This window comes from Rhinoderma darwinii, chromosome 2 (genome assembly GCF_050947455.1).
Source record: "Rhinoderma darwinii isolate aRhiDar2 chromosome 2, aRhiDar2.hap1, whole genome shotgun sequence".
NCBI lineage: Eukaryota > Metazoa > Chordata > Amphibia > Anura > Rhinodermatidae > Rhinoderma > Rhinoderma darwinii.
Genome location: NC_134688.1, coordinates 265668155 through 265690396, shown reverse-complemented (window position 1 = coordinate 265690396; position 22242 = coordinate 265668155). Strand labels below are relative to the sequence as shown.

The window sequence follows — 22242 nt, the reverse complement described above, 5'->3', positions numbered from 1 at the left end:
ATTTTTAAGAGGTGTGGTGACTAAAAAACAGCAATTCTGCTATTGTTTTTTTATTCTATTTTTTTTTTTACAGCATTCACCGTGCGCTATAAATGACATATTCACTTTATTCTGCGGGGCGATACGATTACGGCGATACCATATGTTTGTTTTTTTATGTCTTATGGCGTTTGCACAATAAAATACTTTTTGTTAAAGATCATTTACTTTTTGTGTTACCTTATTCTAAGAGCCAGAATGTTTTTTATTTTTCCATCAAGAAAGCTGTGCAAGGACTTGTTTTTTTTGTATAACGAACTGTAGTTTCGATCAGCACCATTTTTAGGTACATGCGACTTTTTGATCTCTTTTTTATTAAATTTTTTGGGAGGTGAAGTGACCAAACAATTGTGATTCTGGTATGGTTTATTATTAATTTGTTTTATGGCGTTCACCGCGCGGGATAAATAACAAAATAATTTTGTAGTTCAGGCCGTTACGGACGCGGCGATACCAATTATGTATAGTTTTTTTTTTTTGTTTTTTTTAAATTAATAATAAAGGACTGATAAGGGAAAAAGGTGGATTTTTACTTTTATTACTATTAACCCCTTAATGACCAGCCTATTTTAGACCTTAATGACCAAGCTATTTTTTACGTTTTTGAATCGTCGCCTTCCAAGAGCTATAACGTTTTTATCTTTGCGTCGACATAGCTGTATAAGGTCTTGTTTTTTGCGGGACAAGTTGTAATTTTTAATAGCACCATTTTGGGGTATATATTATTTATTGATTAACTTTTATTAACTTTTTTTGGGGGGGGAATAGAAAAAAATCAGAAATTTCGCCACTCTTTTTTGCGTCCTAAATCTACGCCGTTTACCGTGTAGTATAAATAACACAATAAGTTTATTCAGCGGGTTGTTACGATTGCAACGATACCAAATTTGTATAGATTTTGTATGTTTTACTACTTTTACATAGTAAAAACGCTTTTCTTTTTCAAAATTATTTGTTTTTGTGTCTCCATATTTGAAGAGCCGTAACGTTTTAATTTTTTCGCCGATGCGGTTGTATGAGGGCTTTGTTTTTGCGGGAAGACTTGTAGTTTTTATTGGTACCATTTTGGAGTAGATGCGACTTTTTGATCACTTTTTAATCACATTTTTTTAAAGTCAGGATTCACAGAAAACAGCAATTTTTCTGTCGTTTTTTATTTAATTTTTTACGACGTTCACCGTGCGGGTTAAGTAATGTAATAAATGTATAGTTGGGGTCGTTACGGACGCGGCGATACCTAATATGTGTAACTTTTTAACTGTATTTTGGTTTTTTAATAGTAATGCAGTTTGTAAGGGGAAAAAGTGGGTTTTTCATTTTTTTTTCACATTTTTTTTAATTAGCTTTATTAAACTTTTTTTTTTACTTTTTTACTAGTCCCACTAGGGGACTTAACTATGCGATCCTCCGATTGCTATTATAATACACTGCAATACTTTTGTATTGCAGTGTATTATGCCTGTCCGTTTAAAACGGACAGGCATCTGCTAGGTCATGCCTGCGGCATGATCTAGCGGGCATTCATTACTGGCAGAACTGGGGGCCTTTATTAGGCCCCCGGCTGCCATGGGAGACACAGACACTCGGCGATCGTATCGCCGGGTGTCAGTGGGATGAGAGGGAGCTCCCTCCCTCTCTCCAAAACCACTCCGATGCGGTGCTCGCTATTGAGCACCGCATCTGAGGGGTTAAACGGGTGAGATCGATACTGATATCGATCTCACCCGGCAGAGCAGGGACGCTCCCAGCCCTCAGCTGCCTTAGGCAGCTGAGAGCAGGGAGATTTGACAGCTCCCTGCTCTGTTTACTTATTCCGATGCCGCAACGTAAAAAGTCTATGGCATCGGAATAATGCCCGTTAGTGACCGACGTAAAAAGACTATGGACCGGTCACTAACGGGTTAAAACGTTTATTTTCTTATTTTTACACAACTTTTTTTTACTTTTATTTTACTTTATTACTTTGTCCCACTAGGGGACTTGAGGGCACGAGGCCCTGATCGCTATTCTAATACACTGCACTACATGCGTAGTGCAGTGTATTAGAGCTATCAGCTACTCACTGACAGCAAGCATAGTGGGTCCTGACTTTGTCAGGACCCACTAGGCTTCCGTAGATGACATAGCCAGACGCCATTGTTAGTCGTCCGGTTGCCATAGCCACCATCGCCGGCGGCTATCATGTAGCGGCCCGTCAATGGTGGTTTAACCCCTAAAAAGCTGCGATCGCAATTGAACGCGGCTTTTAAGGGGTTAATCAGCGGGGACACAGCGATCGGTCCCCGCTATGGGAGCTACGGCAACCGCTGTACAAGACAGCAGCTGTCACAGCTACTGTATGTGTCGGGAAGACGGCCGAAATGTCCGTTCCTCCCGTGACGTACTATTCCGTCATGGAGCGCGAACGGGATGGTTACCATGACAGAATTGTACGTCACTGAGCGTTAAGGGGTTAAGTTATATAAATATATGAATGGCACATACAAAAATTATGATGAAATCCTGTTCCATGTAAAACCCCCTAAAAAAACAAGGGGACACTACCTCCGTCTGGAGAAAAAAAGAAGGGGGCTCCGGTGCTAGCGACAGCCACATTCAGTGCCGCCATCAGGGGGGTATTAGGGGTACTGGTGTGAGGGGCCCGGCCAAACCTAATTGAAAGGGGGGACCGGCAACTGCTGCGACATTCTTTTGGTAGGAAAAAACGGGCCCCTGCAATGGGGCCCGTTTTTTTCACCAAAAGAATGTCGTGAGCTGCTGCTGCTGCTGCTGCGGGCCCCCTCCCCTCCTCTCGTCATGGGGGGCCGTCAAACCGTCCGCCCGCCCGCACAAGGAAACTCCCGTGCGTGCGCACCTACGAACGCCCACACTCGAGACCGCCCGCGCGCGCACCCGCGATCTGCTGCGCACGCACCCGTGATCGGCCGCGCGCGCACCCGCGAACGAAGCGCGCGCAGCCGCGGACACACATGGACAAAACTTACCTGGAGCCTGGCTGGAGGTGAAGGACTGGACGTCTGGACCGAAGACCTCGCCTGGAAGACATCGCCGGAAGAGGCCTGGAGTGGGAGCAGCTCTTCTGACACAGTGAGTAAATTATCTCAAAGTGCTGTTTATGTATGGCCCTGTTCACACAGTATTTTGCAGGCAAAAAAAAATCTGCCTCAAAATTCCTTAAAGAATTTTGAGCCAGATTTTGACCTGCCCACACTATCTTGCCGCGTTTTTTTGCTGTGTTTTTTGCCAGCGGCGATTGAGGACAGGTGGTTCAGTAGAATTTGGAATAATTTTTTTTGTGAACCAGCTTAAAAAAATACAAAACTTTTGTGTTAGTGCCTGTTCACATCACCGTTCGCTTCCGTTCCGGGGTTCCGTCTGAGGTTTCTGTCGGGTGAACCCCGCAACGGAAAGTGAAAGTGACAGCACAGCTTCCGTTTCAGTCACCATTGATCTCAATGGTGACGGAAACATCGCTAATGGTTTCCGTTCGTCACCATTCCGGCTGGTTTTCGGACGGAATCAATAGCGCAGTCGACTGCGCTAATGGTGACGGAAACGGAAGCTGTGCTGTCACTTTCACTTTCCGTTGCGGGGTTCACCCGACAGAAACCTCAGACGGAACCCCGGAACGGAAGCGAACGGTGATGTGAACAGGCCCTAACACAAAAGAATTGTATTTTTTTAAGCTGGTTCACCCAAAAAAATAATTCTAAATTCTACTGAACCAACTGCCTATTTAGAGACCGGCAGCAGCTCCAGGAGCGACATCATAAGGGACACACTAGGCGGATATGCTGAGTAAAACTACACAGCTTATCCGCCCCGGTAGCCGCAGGGAATTCTGCCAGCAAAACCGCACCAAATAGTGGCGCAGGTTTCGTGAGGCGCGTCCGCTGCGGGAATCCTGCAGGGAAAAAAAAGTTTAGACTTGCCCCGGCCGTAGTTTAGGGTGACGCGTCTCTCTCTTCTGAACGTAGCCCCGCCTCCTGGGATGACGCTGTAGACCATGTGACCGCTGCAGCAGTCACATGGGATGAAACGTCATGACAGGAGGCCGGGCTGCGCTAAGAATAGAGGATCGCGTCACCAGGACTACGGCCGTGGCAAGTCTAGACTTTTTTATAAATTTAAAAAAGTGCCTTTTTTTTTTCTCATTTGTGATTTTTGCGGCAGAACCGCAGCATTTCCGCAACAGAGGAGCGGCGATTCCACAGAATACATTTACATGCTGCGGCTTAAAAAGCCACACTGCAGGTCCATTTTTTTTTGCAGCGTGTGGATGAGATTTGTTCAAATCTCATTCACTCTGCTGCGACTGTAATACGCTGCGGATTTTCCACAATAAAATGTGTTGCATAAAATCCGCAGTGTTCATGCCTAGTGTGTTCCTACCCTAAGGCCGGATTTACACGAGCGTGTGCTTTTTGCGCGCGCAAAAACGTGGCGTTTTGCGCATGCAAACGGTCCATAACAGCTCCGTGTGTCAGCTGCATATGATGCGTGGCTGCGTGATTTTCGCGCAGCTGCCATCATTATGACACTCTGTTTGGATGTTTGTAGCACGTGGTGCTTTTCTGTTTTCATTCATAGTTTATACGGCTGCGGAAGTGCTGGGCGTGATTTTCACGCACCCATTGACTTCAATGGGTGCGTGATGCGCCAACAATGCACAAATATCGGACATGTCGTGAGTTTTACGCAGCGGACTCACGCTGCGTGAAAATCACTGACAGTCTGCATGGCTCCATAGAGTAACATAGGTCCGTGCGAGGCGCGTGAAAATCACTGACAGTCTGCACGGCCCCATAGAGTAACATAGGTTCGTGCGAGGCGCGTGAAAATCACGCGCATTGCACGGACGTATTACACGTTCGTCTGAATAAGCCCTAACAATAAGGCCCAGTTCACAGAGTTTTTGGGCCTTGATATTGACTCGGACACTGCGTCAGAATCAGCACCAAACAACTTCCAAAACCGCCTCCCATTGATTTAATCTGAAATCAATGGGAGCCAGTCGCGGAAAAAAGACAAAGCAGCACGTCCTTTCTTGCCGCGGTTCCGCCTCTGACCTGCCATCAAAATCAATGGGAGGCAGAAAATGCATTTTTCGCTGCGTTTTCTGTCTGATGTCCTCAATCGCCGTGGGCAAAAAACGCGGCAAGATAGTGTGGGCAGGTCAAAATCTGCCTCAAAATTCGGTGCGCGGTTCCAGGCGGTCGCCGGTGCGCATGCGCGGGAGTTTGCGGGTGCACGCGATCGGTCGCACGGGCGGTGGTGTTTGACGGCCCCCATGCTACCCAGGGCCGCTATCAGGGGGGGTATTAGGGGTACTGATGTGAGAGGCCCGGCCAAACCTAATTGAAAGGGGGGCCCGCAGCTCATGACATTCTTTTCTTGAAAAAAACGGGCCCCATTGCAGGGGCCTGTTTTTTTTCTACCAAAGGCAAGTCGCGGCAGTTTGCTGGGCCCCCCTTTCAATTAGGGTATGTTCACACGGCGGGGGTCCGTAACGGCTGAAATTACGGGGATGTTTCAGCCTGAAAACATCCCCGTAATTTCAGCCGTACCGGCATGTGCAGGCGCTTGAACGCCGCGTCAATTACGGCCGTAGTTAGCGCTGCTATTCATTGGAGTCAATGAATAGCGGCTCCAATTACGGCCAAAGAAGTGACAGGTCACTTCTTCTACGCGGGCGTCTATTTACGCGCCGTCATTTGACAGCGGCGCGTAAATATACGCCTCGTGTGAACAGACAAACGTCTGCCCATTGCTTTCAATGGGCAGATGTTTGTCAGCGCTATTGAGGCGCTATTTTCGGGCGTAATTCGGGGCAAAAACGCCCGATTTACGTCCGTAAATAGGCCGTGTGAACATACCCTTAGGTTTGGCCGGGCCTCTCACATCAGTACCCCTAATACCCCCCCTGATGGCGGCCCTGGGTACCATGATATAGTGCTGGACGGTGCCACGGTAGGGGGGCCCAGAAAATTTAGCTGTAGGGGGCCCTGAAATTCCTGATGGCGGCCCTGGCCACATTCACTTGTATGTGCGTCCTCAGGACGCATATACAAATTAATACCATAGGCTGCAGGCCAGGTTAGGCCTGCAGCCTATAAGGTGCTGGGAAGACACTCTGCGTAGGCTGTCGTGATGAAGACGCAGTGTAGTACTCCGTCCGTCGCGGGAGCGGGCAAGGTAGGCACAATCTGCTTTTTTTTTTGAGGGGGCTGTGTGGTAATATAAGGGGAATTACTCTGTGGCAGTATATACAAGGGGAAGGGGGGCTGTAAAGCACTATATACAAGGGGAGGGGGGATTGCTGTGTGTGGCAGTATATACACGGGGGGGGGGGGATAATTGCTGTGTGGTAATAAACAGGGGGAATTGCTGTGTAGCACTATATAGAAGGGGAAGGGGGGCTGTGTAGCAGTATATACAAGGGTAGAGGAGGCTCTGTAGCACTATATACAGAGGGGATCGCTATGTAGCACCATATACAAGGGGAGGGGGGATTGCTGTGTGGCAGTATATACAAGGGGATGGGGGCTGTTTGGCAGTATATACAAGGGGAGGGGGATTGCTGGGTGACAGTATATACAAGGGGAGGGGGGATTGCTGTGTGGTAGTATATACAAGGGGTGGGGGGCTGAGTGGCAGTATATACAAGGTGAGGGAGGATTGCTGTGTGGCAGTGTATACAAGGGGGCTGTATGCCATTATCTACAGGGGGCTGTGTGGCGCTATCTACAGGGGGCTGCATGGCGCTATCTACATTGGAGCTGGGTGGCACTATCTACAGGGAGGGGGTGTGACGCAATCTACAGGGTGTGTGTGTGTGTGTGGCGCTATCTACAGGGGTCTGTGTGGCGCTATCTACAGGGGGTCTGTGTGGCGCTGTCTACAGGGGGCTGTGTGGCGCTATCTACAGGGACAGTGGTGTAAGAAAGGGATTCTTTCATTGATGCCTATAATTGGTGTTTATAACTTTTATCTATTTTACTGCTGGACTTGTAATATTATAGTATGTAAAAAAGTAATTAAAACTAATTTAAAATACGTTTTCTTATTCTCTTATTTAGTCGCTATATTAGCGTTTACTGGGGGTATTACTTTTGATCTTTAGATCGCCCACCATTGATGGAGACTTGCCCTGCTCCTTAACTGCTCCGCTCAGGAGCTGCCAAGGCTTAGCGGGAACATTGACTGTGCCTGTTACTGTATGGTGGCAGAGAAGCTGTTGTGGGGACACAGGCTTTAAAGGGGAGCAGTGGCTGTAGCAGTGGCTATAAAGTTTGTAAGCGCCATTTCATTTTCTAGACCAGCTACATGGTGTATAGGGGTAGGGCTTACCAACAAAGTTGTGGTAATTTTCAAAAACAAGCAAGCCCAATTGTCACACTAAAAAGATAAGCCTCTTTTTTCCCATTTTTTTAAGACAATATTCATGTTCTAATTGCAAACGGTGATTTATTGTGTGTATTGCGTGTATAATTTTTTAGCCTTTTTTTCTCTATAGTAAAAAATTATTGTCATGAGTTACCCGAGATGAGATTTATTTTTTAGTTGTTCCCCAATGCCGAAAACGCTGGTTTCTACAAACAGTACAGGAAAGAAATGTGTGTGTTCAATAAAGCCGTCCCCAGAAAAGTATTACAATTTTTTTTAAAAAATAAAGTGCGACAACATCTAAACAACAGAACAAACACAGTATTTCTCTTCTACAAACTAAAAATTCAAATCAAACTAAAATAAAATACTTTACAGTTTTCCCTTTAATTTGAACTTTAGTGTGACTAACTGTACAAAAGACAAGTCAAGATGAATTAATAGAAGGGCGTAGCTATAGGAGGTAACACTTGCACCCAGGCCCCCCTGTGCCTCTAAATAGATAGGCACATGTTAGGTAGGGGGAACTGTTGCAGAGTTTGCATTGGGACTGAGGAGCTACTGGTTACACCTTTGATCAATAGGTATGCCTCACTATCACCAAGCCATCGATCATTTCCGTTTTTAATATTGTAACATTGCTAGGGAGATTATAATCTGCTACACCTTCATTTGATATTTATAGGACCAGTAGAATCACTTGCACCTATCAATTTGATGAATTAGGGTGTGGAGGACTAGGGTGTCTCCCTTTTTCTGTGTATTAGTTGTGTTGGAAAAGGCTACCTGCCAACTCTTATGGTGTTGCTGCAAATCCAAGACAATACTTTGAAGTCTGTTGGTGACTAAGGTATTTCACATAATTAAATTATTATTGCTTATACTGTATAACAACTATTGCTTAATTTGTTAATAGCATTAGTATACAAAAGCCATAGTGGAAACCATGTCCCTTTCTATTGCTTTGCTGAGTACATTACTGTTACCTCCAAATATGGTACCTCCAAAAATAACTGTGCTCACCTATCTTCCCAGCTGGAGAGTTCGACAAAATAGTGTGTATTCATGTCAACATGCCGCACTAAACACCATCTGTCCATAAGAGGTTTTAATTACAAATGCATATAGCAGGGTTCTTACCAATATTATTTGCATCGTGTATGTCTTCTCTTATGCAAATATAAAGTTAGTATAGGGCAGGGGTCTCAAACACGCGGGACGCATGCGGTCCCTGAGGCTGTCATCTGCGGCCCGTGGGGTACAATAGCTCCCTAATAAATAAAGCCCTCTTATTATTTAACAGTATATAAAAATATATATCCTGGAGAACCCCTTTAAATATCTTACAGAAGGGGCCAGGAGATTACTACAAACCACATCTGTTGCAGTACAAATTTATAAACAATAATATAATTGACTTTAAATAGTACCTTTTATCACTTGCAGTCCCTGTTCCCTTCTAAAATGTGTGCTTTGGAAATGATAGAGTTCAAAATTTCAAATTCCGCAAACAGGTACAGCTGCTGTTGAACTTCTTGGTCGCATTAGAATAGTGTTTTAAGTCAGAGCTTCTCTGATATGGAGAAGAAGACTGGTTGGTGAGGTACAGAGGGTGACTTGGTGGGATATCAGCTAACTGTTCCACCCAAAGGCCAATAGGTAAGCGTTCAGTAACTTGTACTTAAAGGGGTATTCTGACAGGAAACATTTATAGCATATCTTAAATAATTTATTTTGTAATATCGTCATCCTATGTTTGCTGTCCCATGTTCTCCATCTGATCCTCCACCATGACACCACTTCTAACTCATCATTATCTCTACTCACATTTTTCCTCCCCTTTCAATAATCTCACTAATCACTTTTCAGAATTCCGTTCCCTATATTATTGAACGTTACGTCTTACCCTTTAATAATTGTGATGGCTCAATCCTTCTTTACTTGGGTGATATATTATAAATTCCATGGATTCCCATTTATCTTCTCTGTCATCTGAAGACTAAAGGTAGATGCTTCTGTTTCCTACAACAAATAATACAAAACACTGAAGAGTACCATTAAACTACCACATGGATCAATAGAATTTCACTTTAAATAACACTACAAGATAGGATTTAATAAGGATGGCGCTGAAACTTCAAAGACAATTGAAAAGTAAGTGTTTGATCACTGTGGATACTGAGAAATAAACCTAAGTGTTTTCTTGGATATTGCACTTCTATTAATAAAAAACATAAACGCACGTATCAGGTGCTTTACATATCTGACTGCTTGTCTTTTAAATGACTGCTAAACGTTGAGTACAAGAAATACTGCACAGCTAGAAAATGACAGCAGCCTACAGTATATGAGTGGGCGTAGATAGGGGTTTAGGGCAGAGGGGGGAAAAACATCTGAGTGGGCCCCCCACACAGTATAATGGCCCCTTAGTGGCCCCCACACAGTATAATGCCCTTATAGCTGCCCCCGCACAGGATAATGCCCATATAGCTGCCCCCACACATTACAATGCCCCCATGGTTGTCCCCACACAGAATAAGGCTGCCCCCACACAGTATAATAACCTCTTAGTGCCCCCCACATAGCATAATGGCTCTTTAGTGCCCACACACAGTATAATGACCCCTTAGTGGCTCCCACACAGTATAATGCCCTTAAAGCTGCCCCACACAGTATAATGCACCTATAGTTCCTCCACACACAGTATAATGCCCCTAAAGCTTCCCCCACACAGAATAATGATCCATTAGTGCCCCCACATGGAATAATGCCCCATAGGTGCCCCCACACAGTACAATGCCCCTATAGCTGCCCCACACAGTATAATGCCCCATAGCTGCAACCATATAGTATAATGCCCCATAGCTGTCCCCCCACAGTATAATCCTCCATGGCTGCCCCCTCAGTATAATCCCCCACAGCTGTCCCCATACGGTATAATGCCCCATAGCTGTCCTCATACAGTATAATGCCCCCAAAACTGCTCCCATTCAGTATATTCCCCCATTGCGGACCCCCATACTCAGTATAATGCCCCCTTAGCTGCGTAATAAAAAAAAAATAAAAAAAAATATTTACCTATCCCTGTTCCCACGATGAGTGGAGGAGATCCCTCTGCTTCTCCGCTCTGTGCAGTGTGGGGCTCTTCTCAGACAGGCTTGATGACGTCACTACATCGCGCCTGTCTGTGTCGAGCCGCTCACAGCTGGTATTACTTAGTGAATGCTTGAGCAAGGAGCCGTCAGCTCCCTGCTCCAGCATTGGATTCAACTGTATCTGTGTCCTGAGGATGCAGATACAGTTAAATCTGGGACATGCCACTGCTGGGGGACCAGCACTGCGGGCCTGGGGCCATGGCCCCCCTGCTAGCTATGCCTCTGGGTGAAGTATGTCCATACTAGCTGTTATGTAGACATTTGTAATTGAGAGGGGTCTCATTCGGACCTCCATTAGATAGCTGAAGCTTAGCTTACAAAGAGCATCACTCACTCTGGAAGACCTGGCATGTCTGTGCAAGACCCATTGCGTTCAATGGGCACTATGTAATAATTAATTTTATATGTCACGGGATTGAACACTTACTTGCAGGTTGTCCCGAAGATTACAGGCGACTGCTTGGGGTCCCAGAATCTGGACATATTTTGATGAGCTTTCCAGAGAACCTTTCTAAAAAAAATACAACCAGAATAATGAATCTTTAACCCCTTAACATTATACGCCATACATTTAGGGCACTTAAAGCATGTAGTTCGCCACAAGCCCCGAAAAAGTGCGGCAGAGTAAAGAGTTTCAAGCTGTGCCCGTGCCATCAGCCTCCCAGAGCAACAGCGAAGACCGGAGATAACTCTGATCTTGGCCGTTTAACCCAATAGTGACCACGGAATCTATGAAATGTAAACAAAGGAAGGTCTCCATTTGTCCTCTGATCGCGATCCTGATTGCGGAGAACAATGGTTGAATATGGTGGCCAAGGCCCCCTCAGGACATATGTAGATGCCTATCAGACCTCATAGGTGCATGCCAGTTTTTCACTGACAGACAATAATGCATTGGAGTACAAAGGTATTCTATTACGTGTTAAAAGTTAAATTCATAAATAAATGTCCCCTAGTGGGACAGAAAAAGTAAAAAAAAGATTCAAAACTTTATTACAATAAAAATTCATACAAATTATTAAACAAAGAATAAAGACATTTTTTTCTCCCCATTTAGAATAGCTCTCATTGAATAAAATAAAACATAATAAACTATACATATTTGGCATCCCTATAACAATGCATAGAATAAAGGCAAAATATTATTTATACCACACGGTAACTGGTGAAAAAAAAGTTATTTTTTCATTCTCCCCCTCAAAAATTTATATTTGTACCCCAATATAATGCTTTTGAATTATACAACGTCGTGCAAAAATCAAGCCCTTTTATATCCATGGAAATGGAAAAATAAAAAATTCTATGGCTGTTGAAACATCAAAAAAAATTCCTGCATCCTCAATGCCAAAATTGGCTTTTAGCTTAAGGGGTTAAATTAGATTTACTTGGTTAAAATCTACGACTGGTAAGACAAACTATATTTCAAGTCTTATCTAGATGAGCATAGTTTATATAAATCTTTAGGCTAGACTTTTTTTTTTTCTACTGTTCTCATCATCTGTTCAATAATTATCTCTAAGCAGTAGTTGTTAATACCAAGCCTGGATCTTAGGATGTTTAAGGGCACAACATGTGACCCTTTTGATTATGATGACAGCACAAATAAAGTGGTTTCACATAGACTTTACTCTTTCCTACCAGCAAAACCAACCAGCCATATGTTAATCTATTGCTTGGACTGTGTGAATGCTGCAGGCTGGTGATCTCATTACATCTAACGCTCTACAGCGCTAACAATGTGCGGCTTCCCTGTGGGACCAAGAGTAACATAAGGACCCAAAAATATTATGACGCTTGTTAGAGTGGTAGGTCCTCTTTACTGGCTGCATCTGTATAAGCAAAAACGAAAAGTGTGATAATATATCTAATTATTCTTTCCTTCTTGATGACCCTTTCAAATCTGCAGTGCACTTTCTATTTGATACATAGATCTGCGTTACTAGTTGTAAGCAATGCCCGGATACATCCTCATACATACAGATCCATATATTAGGCTGTAACTGTGCTACACACCAGTGGTTCTGGATGCATAGTTGGCCACCAAGGGCATAAAGAAATAATTTGCATGTCTCCGCCCACTATCTCAGAATAGGGATTAATTTCCTTGTGTGGATATGTGATGGATGTGAGCATTCAGATACCTTGTATTCATAAAGGTCTTGCTGTGTTCCAAATTGTTTGAGCGACGGGGCTTTAGGGTTCATTTTGGTTTTCTCACCCTAAGCTTCTTGTGTACCTAGTTGTAAGCAAGATATAACATATCAAACAAGGAGGAGAGTTAGGTATGTTCACACGTACACGTCCGTAACGGCTGAAATCACGGAGCTGTTTTCAGGAGAAAACAGCTCCACAATTTCAGACGTAATGGCAAGTGCAGGCGCCTTTCGCTGCGTCCATTACGGACGTAATTGGAGCTGTTTTTCCATGGAGTCAAGGGAAAATGGCTCCAATTACATCTCAAGAAGTGACAGGCATTTCTTTGACGCGGGCGTCTTTTTTACGTCATTTGACAGCGGCGCGTAAAAAAAATTACCGTCAGTACAGAACATCGTAAAGCCCATTCAAATGAATGGGCAGATGTTTGCTGCCGCTTTGGAGCCGTATTTTCGGACGTAATTCGGGGCTAAAACGCCCGAATTACGTCCGTAAATAGTGTGTGTGAACCCAGCCTTAGAATTCAAAGTGTCTGGTTGGTAGATGAGCAAGGGAGCATGCTAAAAATGTATGTTTCCTTAAATGTTCTAGGTGAGCACCCCTAACACATGTCCAAATTAATAGTATTAACATGTCATGTACAGAATTAAAGAGGTTCTGGGACTTCTGCCGATCAGCTGTTTTGAAGGGGCTGCAGCGCTTGTACGAGTGCTGCATCCCCTTAATTTCTTCTTGCTCACTGTGAGGGTATGTTCACACGGCTGCGTCCATTACGGCTGAAATCACGGAGCTGTTTTCAGGACGTAATGGCATGTTGCCGGCGTTTTTAGCTGCGTCCATTACGGACGTAATTGGAGCTGTTTTTCTATGGAGTCAATGGAAAACGGCTCCAATTACGTCCCAAGAAGTGACAGGCACTTCATTGACGCGGGCGTCTTTTTTACGCACCGTCTTTCGACAGCGGCGCGTAAAAAAAATGACCGTCGGTACAGAACATTGTAAAGCCCATTCAAATGAATGGGCAGATGTTTGCCGGCGCATTGGAGCCGTATTTTTGGACATAATTCGAGGTTAAAACGCCCGAATTACGTCCGTAAATAGGGTGTGTGAATCCAGCCTAAATGTTCGACACACATTTAGTGGCAATTCAAAGGTGACAGCCTTTTCTCCCATTACTGCGGCCCCTTCAAAACAGTGATCGGTGGGGGTCCCAGGAGTCGGACCCCGACCCATAAGCTATTGATGGCCTATCCTGAGGATAGGCCATCAATTTTTCTCATCTGGAAAACGCCTTTAAGAATATACTTATAATGAATCATCTTTATCGAACATTTCAAAATGTTAAATATTTTAGTGCCATCTTTCTTCAGCAAATGGCAATACTTTACTACACTCTTAATATTTTACTGAATTAAAGGTTCACCTGAAAAAAGTTTGAATAGCGATTCTTCTGATCTGTGTACTTCCAATTCCTTTTAGTTGTACATATTTGAGCTTTAGGTTGTGGGCGATCCTAAGGCCCCAGTTTATTTCTACAGCTGCAGCAATTTCAGTGAATCCTTGTACTTTTTTCTGGTTTATGGGGTAGTTGAGTACATTGGAGGTTTTTTTCTTTACCAATTGGTTGCCAAAGCATAGCTTGGAGGAAGAGGGGACATTTATTGTAGGATTAATTTAGCATTTGTAGTAATTGTGCAGTATATATGCTATAACATTACAGTGATATTCCATCATATAAAAGAAGCTAGAAAAGTATGAAGGGTTTATGTATATCTAATATATATTTTGGAAAGTGTGTTTGAAGCCCGATTTTTCGTTGGTTTAAAAGCAGTCCATGTGACCGCTGCAGCCTGTGATTGGCCTGTGATTGGCCTGTGATTGGCCTGTGATTGGCTGCAGCGGTCACATGGGATGAAACATCATCCCGGGAGGCCGGACTGGAGGAAGAAGCAGGTAAGTTAACTTTTAATACTATTAACTCCAGCGGTAGTCACTGTCCCGGGTGCTGAAAGAGTTACTGCCGATCAGTTAACTCTTTCAGCACCCTGGACAGTGACTATCCCCTGACGTCGCCTAGCAACGCTCCTATAATTACGGGTGCACACACGTAGCCACCCATAATCACGGGAACCCCATAGCCTCATGCACACTTCCATCACCGTTTTCACAGCCGTTTTTCACGGATCTGTGTGTCCGTGATTGGAACCGTGTGCTTCCCGTGTGTACTCCGTGTTTCAGTTTCTGAGAGGAAACTGAAACTCGTTCACACTATGTACACGATATTGTGAGCGCCGCACATGCTATTCCTTGTCCAGCGGTACTCACTGTCCAGGGTGCTGAAAGTTACTGCCGATCAGTGCAGCCCTTTAACTCTTTCAGCACCCTGAACAGAGACTACCGTTGGACAAGGAATACCAATTGCGGCGATCACACTATAGATTAATGGTTCATTAAAAAAAACCTGCAACAAAAAAAAATTTACTACTTACCCGGAACTCCCTGCTTGCCTGCTTCTTCCTCAAGTGTGTCCTCCTGAGACGACATTCAGACCATCACAGGCTTCAGCGGTCAAACGGACTGCCGCGTCATCCAGGGAGGTCGGACTGGATGTCAGAAGAGGGACGCGGCACCAAGACAATGGCCAGGGTACGTATAAACTTATTTTTCTTAATATCACTGCGTTCCAGCACTGATTAGCAGCCTCTTCTCTCTATCAGTGCTGACAGAGAGAAGGGGCTGCCGATTAGTGCAGTATCTGTCTGTATGTGTACCTCTGCCCGCCTGGCCGTTGCTAGGCAACGGCTCCATCACACACAGATGGCACACGAATGCCTTCCGTGTGCCTTCAGTGTTTTTGACGGCCCCATTGACTTGCATGGGCCTCACGGTCACGGAATCTCGGACCAAAGTAGGACATGCTCTACTTTTGTCGGAATGGAGCAACGGGATCGTCAAAAAAACTGAAGTATGCATGGCCCCATTGAAATGAATGGGTCAGGGTGCTAGCCGTCTGAAAAACGGCTAGCACCCTGAAGAAAAAGACTGAAGTGGGCATGAGACCTTATATGGGCCTGCCCGTGCCGTAATTATGGCCTGAAATAGGACATGTTCCATATTTTTCAACTGCCCGGGCACCTTCCCGTAAGCCAACGGGAAGGTACCCGTGGCCAATAGAAGTCTATGGGCCCGTAATTATGACCCGTGATTACGGGCGTTTTTACATTCGTGTGCATGAGGCCTAAACTGTAATGAATATATGGCTTCATTTCATTCTTTTATGCTTCCAATAACATTATTTACACTCTCTAGCAATTAAATTCATATAGAGAGGTATTTAAATAGTGAGCTTTTACTCTAGCCCTACCGTAAGTCAACCTCCCAAGCAACGTCGGGTATAAAAGCTAGTAGGCTATATAGATGCCTCCTAGCATCTGTAAAGCATTGATAAACCCAGGTGTTATTAACCCCTGATCCCCAGGGTATACATTTCTAGACCATTAGCTACTCACAATATGTACTATTTTGATTTTTTTTCACCTTAAATAGTTTGTGTAGGTAAAAAAATAGAAATGAAGATATTCTTAGCGATCAATCATTTCTATATACAGGGCTGGATGGAAGCATTGACAAATGAGGGAATTTACTGGGTCTTCCACTATTTATGTGCCTACACCAATCTTTCCCCTTAACAAGGAGTCCTCCCTAATTTCATGACACAAACTTACATTATGATGCCAGCTGTGGTATTATTTAGACACTGTATAGCAGTAATATTTGGGTACATTTTTTCTGTGTTATGTCACCACTTTATATAGTACTTTCATATTGACTGTACATGGCAATATTATGTAGGCACTCGGGTACTATGATTTGCCTCTGTATGGTGGTATTATTTAAGCACTATTTGGAACTTTTATTTTGGCAGTAGATCGCTTGTGCTCTGAGTCTGGCATCATTCATTTTTGCCTATAATTTGATCTTTCGAGATCTATCATCTAAGGTTATTAAGTTGATATACTGTATGTTAGTGAATGATTTTCAGTTATTTTAATGACTTAAAGGTGAATGCATTAAATAAATTCCTTCTCTTTATCTCAAATATTTTCAGATTTTGTCAGCTCAATATATTTCTGATGATTTATTACTCATCATACATTTCTAGGAACACCCTATAAAGTATGGCTTATTTATATACCGCATTTAGCTCTTCTTTATCAGTATGCTGTTGGTTACAAGACCAAACAATACTATTTTTGGCCCATAGAGGGCAATAGTGTTCTACAAGAGAGATAGAAAAACACCAAAGTGAACATTTAGTGCCAGGGCAAAAAAAGCAGAAAACATTGGGCACAGAATACTTTACTCAGATCAATACATTAATCTGTACGCAAATGTAATTTAATATATTGCTTGTGGATACCAACAGATGTCAGAGTTCAGAACTGTAGTGAAAGCATTCGCCCAACACGTGGACAAATGTATATGTGTATACTGTATATATGAAGTATCTACATATATACAGATATTTGCATTCACCATTACCCTTCAGCACTCCCTTGCTTGTCTGTTCCGTCTTTCACTTTATATACATATTGAGGTAACTAAAACCAAATACACCTATATGATCAATCATTTTATTCATCTCAGGATGGGCAGTGAAAATAGGATCAAAGCGTTGTGAATGGGAGAAGTTACGGGTTTATTTTATTATTTATTCTTAGTGAAATATACATTGACTTTGATACAAAATAGTCACTTAGCCATGAAGTGAGGACAGTGTTTACAACACTTTGCAGCACTTTGGTTCCTTCTGAAGTTTGCTCTTCCACCAAATGGTCCGATGAGACTAATGACATTTGTCAATACAGATATTTTTTTATAAAAAATGTAATTATTACCCCTTGTGCCCAAAAACATGCTAAGATATATTTGTAAACTGGAGCATATAGGCTGCTGAATAAAAGGGGCATCACAAATGAAGTGTTGGTTGCCCAGAGATGTTTTATTTAGTCTTTCAGCAGGGATGGCTAGCATTGTTGCCCACCCTTTGTACCCCAGCATCATTTAGCCTGTGAATGATATTATTGTAGTGTGTTCTAAATCTGTTTAACCCAGAATGCAATGCAGGCCTTTCTGGCCAAGGAGGGGATTAGATGGTGGTAATTACGGCTCTCCTTGGCTAAGGGGGAGGAAGGTGGATCACGATTCAACACAGCATATTGATGAGCAGATAAAAGGCAGACTGGTCCTCTCTTGGGAGAGTAAGGAGAAGGAAACTAAGTAAAAGGAAGAAACGCAAAGGATTCTGTAGGAGAAAGTGCAGAAAGTGTTAATTTACTGACCTGTAACTATTGATGGACAGTTATGGACAGACACTATTCATAGATCCATATTTCTAAATGGTATAAATATCAGGATGTGGCATATTATAAACAGTAAAGAGATTTAGCAGAGAATAATTTGTTATTGAACCCTTGTGTACATTGTGATAACTGTTTTAAGATAACGCGGTAGGTTTATCTGCAGTCCTATGGAAAACTACACATGATGGTCCAAAACATAAATTCAACTATCTAATTGCAATATTATCACTCCACAGTCACTTTAGTTGTATACCTCTGTGCACACATCCCATTGTGTGAATATCAGGTCACTATAACCACCAATGTAGGGTTAATGCTTTATGTAATCATACAAGTATTATATGATATTTATGAGTCTCTATCTATCATCTATCTATATCTATCTATCTATCTATCTATCTATCTATCTATCTATCTATCTATCTATCTATCTATCTATCTATCTATCTATCTATCTATCTATCTATCTATCTATCTATCTATCTATCTATCTATCTATCTATCTATCTGTCTATCTTTCTGTCTATCTATCTATCTATCTATCTATCTATCTATCTATCTATCTATCTATCTATCTATCTATCTATCTATCTATCTATCTATCTATCTATCTATCTATCTATCTATCTATCTATCTGTCTGTCTGTCTGTCTGTCTGTCTGTCTGTCTGTCTGTCTGTCTGTCTGTCTGTCTGTCTGTCTGTCTGTCTGTCTGTCTGTCTTTGATATTACCTACAGGCTGCAAGGAACCATCTCCAAATTGTTTGCGAGGTGTTAACATATTCATTTTAGACTAGCATAATATGTACATCTCATACTAAAATCTGTGTGCTAATAAAATATGTTTGGTTACATGGGTGATCATTAGTAATCTGGTCAATCCCACTTTTAAGGAATTATAATCTATGGTAAACACTAGAATTTGGAACGATGTAGTAATGTCTTTGATCAGAATCACAATCATACAGTAAGTCTGCCATAGAGAATAGTCCAGTTCTTAAAATGTGGTAGCAAGGTTGTAGTGCTAGAATCATTAGTGTACTTTAGGCCTAAGACTTTGAGAGTCTTGCCTTATCTTTCAGACAAAAACATGCAATATTATGCTCCAGATTCGAAGCTGCAAGCATATAAGTAGTCAATGAAATGCTAGAACAAATAGCGGTTTGGCCAAAAAAAAAAAATCTTGATCTGTAGTGGATTGATATAAAATTAGCTAATGTTTACCTTCATGTCCTTAGAAAACGGCTCCATGAATTCTCCTTGAACATTTTATAAAGGTTGAAGTACTTGAGTCTATGCTCATACCTGTGTTCAGCATATCATCACCAATATTGTCATCATCTCATTCCATTCTTTTCTGCTTGACCTATATTCATCTCTATAAGTCCAGGTAAAATGACCAAGTCTTTATTCCAACAGGAAAATGTCACTGTGGTATGCATGGTGAAAACGGAAAACTGCTTATGGGATTTGTCAATCTATGGGTACATGTTTTATGCTTAAAATGCATTGATGGTTACTGTGGACATAGCAGGTAGTGATGTGACACTGAATGGTGATGTCTGAGATATCTTTGGCTCATTATTTGCATGTTGGATGACTTGAGGGTTATCCCATCTATGCTCTCACACTATGTTCCTTTTCATTTACAGGGAGCTGTAAGTCTATGTCTTTCTGGAGAACATTGTAGAAGGTGTAGCACACAATAATAATCACAACCCCATCGCTGGATATTACCCCACTGCTGATTTTAATGATGTGGACAACTGAATCTTTACATGAGAATGTACACAGACTAGTCATTGACATTATATGGTTAGCACGTGTCTCTTTATTAAATATTATAGTAAGTATAAAAGGTTGCATTTTCATATGGTGGTCTATCATCTATCTATCTATCTATCTATCTATCTATCTATCTATCTATCTATCTATCTATCTATCTATCTATCTATCTATCTATCTATCTATCTATCTAGCTATCTATCATCTATCTATCAGCTATCTATCTATCTATCTATCTATCTATCTATCTATCTATCTATCTATCTATCTATCTATCTATCTATCTATCTATCTATCTATCTATCTATCTATCATCTATCTATCTATCTATCTATCTATCTATCTATCTATCTATCTATCTATCTATCTATCTATCTATCTATCTATCTATCTGTCTGTCTGTCTGTCTGTCTGTCTGTCTGTCTGTCTGTCTGTCTGTCTATCTATCTATCTGTCTATCTCATATCTATCTATCTATCTATCTATCTATCTATCTATCTATCTATCTATCTATCTATCTATCTATCTATCTATCTATCCATCCATCCATCCATCCATCTATCTATCTATCTATCTATCTATCTATCTGTCTATCTGTCTGTCTGTCTGTCTGTCTGTCTGTCTATCTATCTATCTATCTATCTATCTATCTATCTATCTATCTATCTATCTATCTATCTATCTATCTATCTATCTATCTATCTATCTATCTATCTATCTATCTATCTATCTATCTATCTATCTATCTATCTATCTATCTATCTATCTATCTATCTGTCTGTCTGTCTGTCTGTCTGTCTGTCTGTCTGTCTATCTATCTATCTGTCTATCTCATATCTATCTATCTATCTATCTATCTATCTATCTATCTATCTATCTATCTATCTATCTATCTATCTATCTATCTATCTATCTATCTATCTATCTATCTATCTCTATCTTTTTCTTGTTAATACAGTGTTCAATGCATCTTATTGTATATTGTGGTACTTGTAGTTTCATAAACAGTGGAAGATGGAAGATCCAGAGATGGCACTTACTCAGAGTGTGTGTGTGTATATATATATATATATATATATATATATATATATATATATATTACCCTCCCTCCAATTTTGCTTCACAGATTGGTTGAAGAATACTTTCCTTTCCTTGAAACACCATTGAGCCTCACCAGATTTAAGGCCAATAATGTTCATGTATCAGCTGGAAAAAGTTCCTCTGTAAAGAAATTTCAGTGTTAAATCCAATTCAGTGCAGTCTTCTCTCAGCCATGTCTGTGAATATTAAATAGGTGGTTTAAGAAAGATATATTTATCTTGTATATCTTAAAATCAAAGCTGCTCAGCTCCTGTTTCCCCAGTGTGCGTCATCTGGTGAACTAAGCTAGCACATTGGCGCATTTATTGTACTAGGGTGCAGGAGTCACCGCATCCTATTTTTTTCTATCCTTGGAATTATGGAACAAATATAATCACATATAAAGTCAGTGCACACAGGCGCAAGTCATACTTCCATGTAAATCGACATTACATATTAGATTGTAGGCCTCTGTCTACTCCACTGTTCCCCAATAAGTAGGCCTCGGTTTCTAACTGCTGCCTCATTGTACATTGATTCATATACTTGTACTAATCTTTCATCTAAAAACCACCAAGAATATCATTGAGAATAACATTGACATTTTAGTTTAAGAGTCTTCTTATGATGATGATCATCATTTGCCTACTTCCCATACAGTGTGACTGTTATTTATATGCTTAAGCCATTGCATTATTAAACTATACCGTTCTTTTGGAACCAGGAATCCATACATTTGCTGACTCAAGTAATGGTATTGTTTAAAGAATCAATTTGTTTGAAAATGCAGAGTATGACATATTAGGCAGCGTGCCTTATGTATTTTGGGTGTATTACCGCGCTGCTTTGCCAAACTGACTCTCTCCAATCATGGCAGAATGAACATCACATAAGAGAGTTCAGCCAGTATGTTAATCCATTGTCTCATATAAAATGTAGCCATCCAGAAGATGTTTTCTTGTACCCAACATTCCACCAGGCCATAGGCTCCATATGCTACATTTACTGTGTTTACTGCATGTATACGTTCATATCTCAATTCTTTTTTTTTTTATTATTATAAGCAGTTTGACCCAAATTACATTGGAATTTAAATTGTTCTTGGGTAAGACTATGTCAAACTACAGTAAGTCATTTTAGTGAACCATTGCCACTGACCAACCAACATAGACTAAGATACTTTGTACCATGCTTGATAAATGCTGATAGGGCTTAAAGGAAACAATGATAAAATATATGCTTACACAATTAATAATAATTGGGATATGATCGTATGAGTAT

At 41.7% G+C, this 22242-nt stretch overlaps 1 long non-coding RNA gene across 2 annotated transcripts in view; it reads left to right on the top strand.

Annotated features, from left to right (window-relative positions):
- Positions 1–21530, top strand: part of LOC142741132 (uncharacterized) — a 65368-nt gene extending 43838 nt beyond the window's left edge. Inside the window, exons 1-3 of one of the 2 annotated variants that reach the window (XR_012881008.1) lie at positions 19345–19486; positions 19749–19942; positions 21008–21530. This is a non-coding gene — a long non-coding RNA (uncharacterized LOC142741132). Of the gene's footprint in view, positions 1–19344; positions 19487–19748; positions 19943–21007 lie in introns of those variants that run through there. The other variant, XR_012881007.1, reaches the window with a different exon arrangement.
- Positions 21531–22242: the final 712 nt, after the last annotated feature.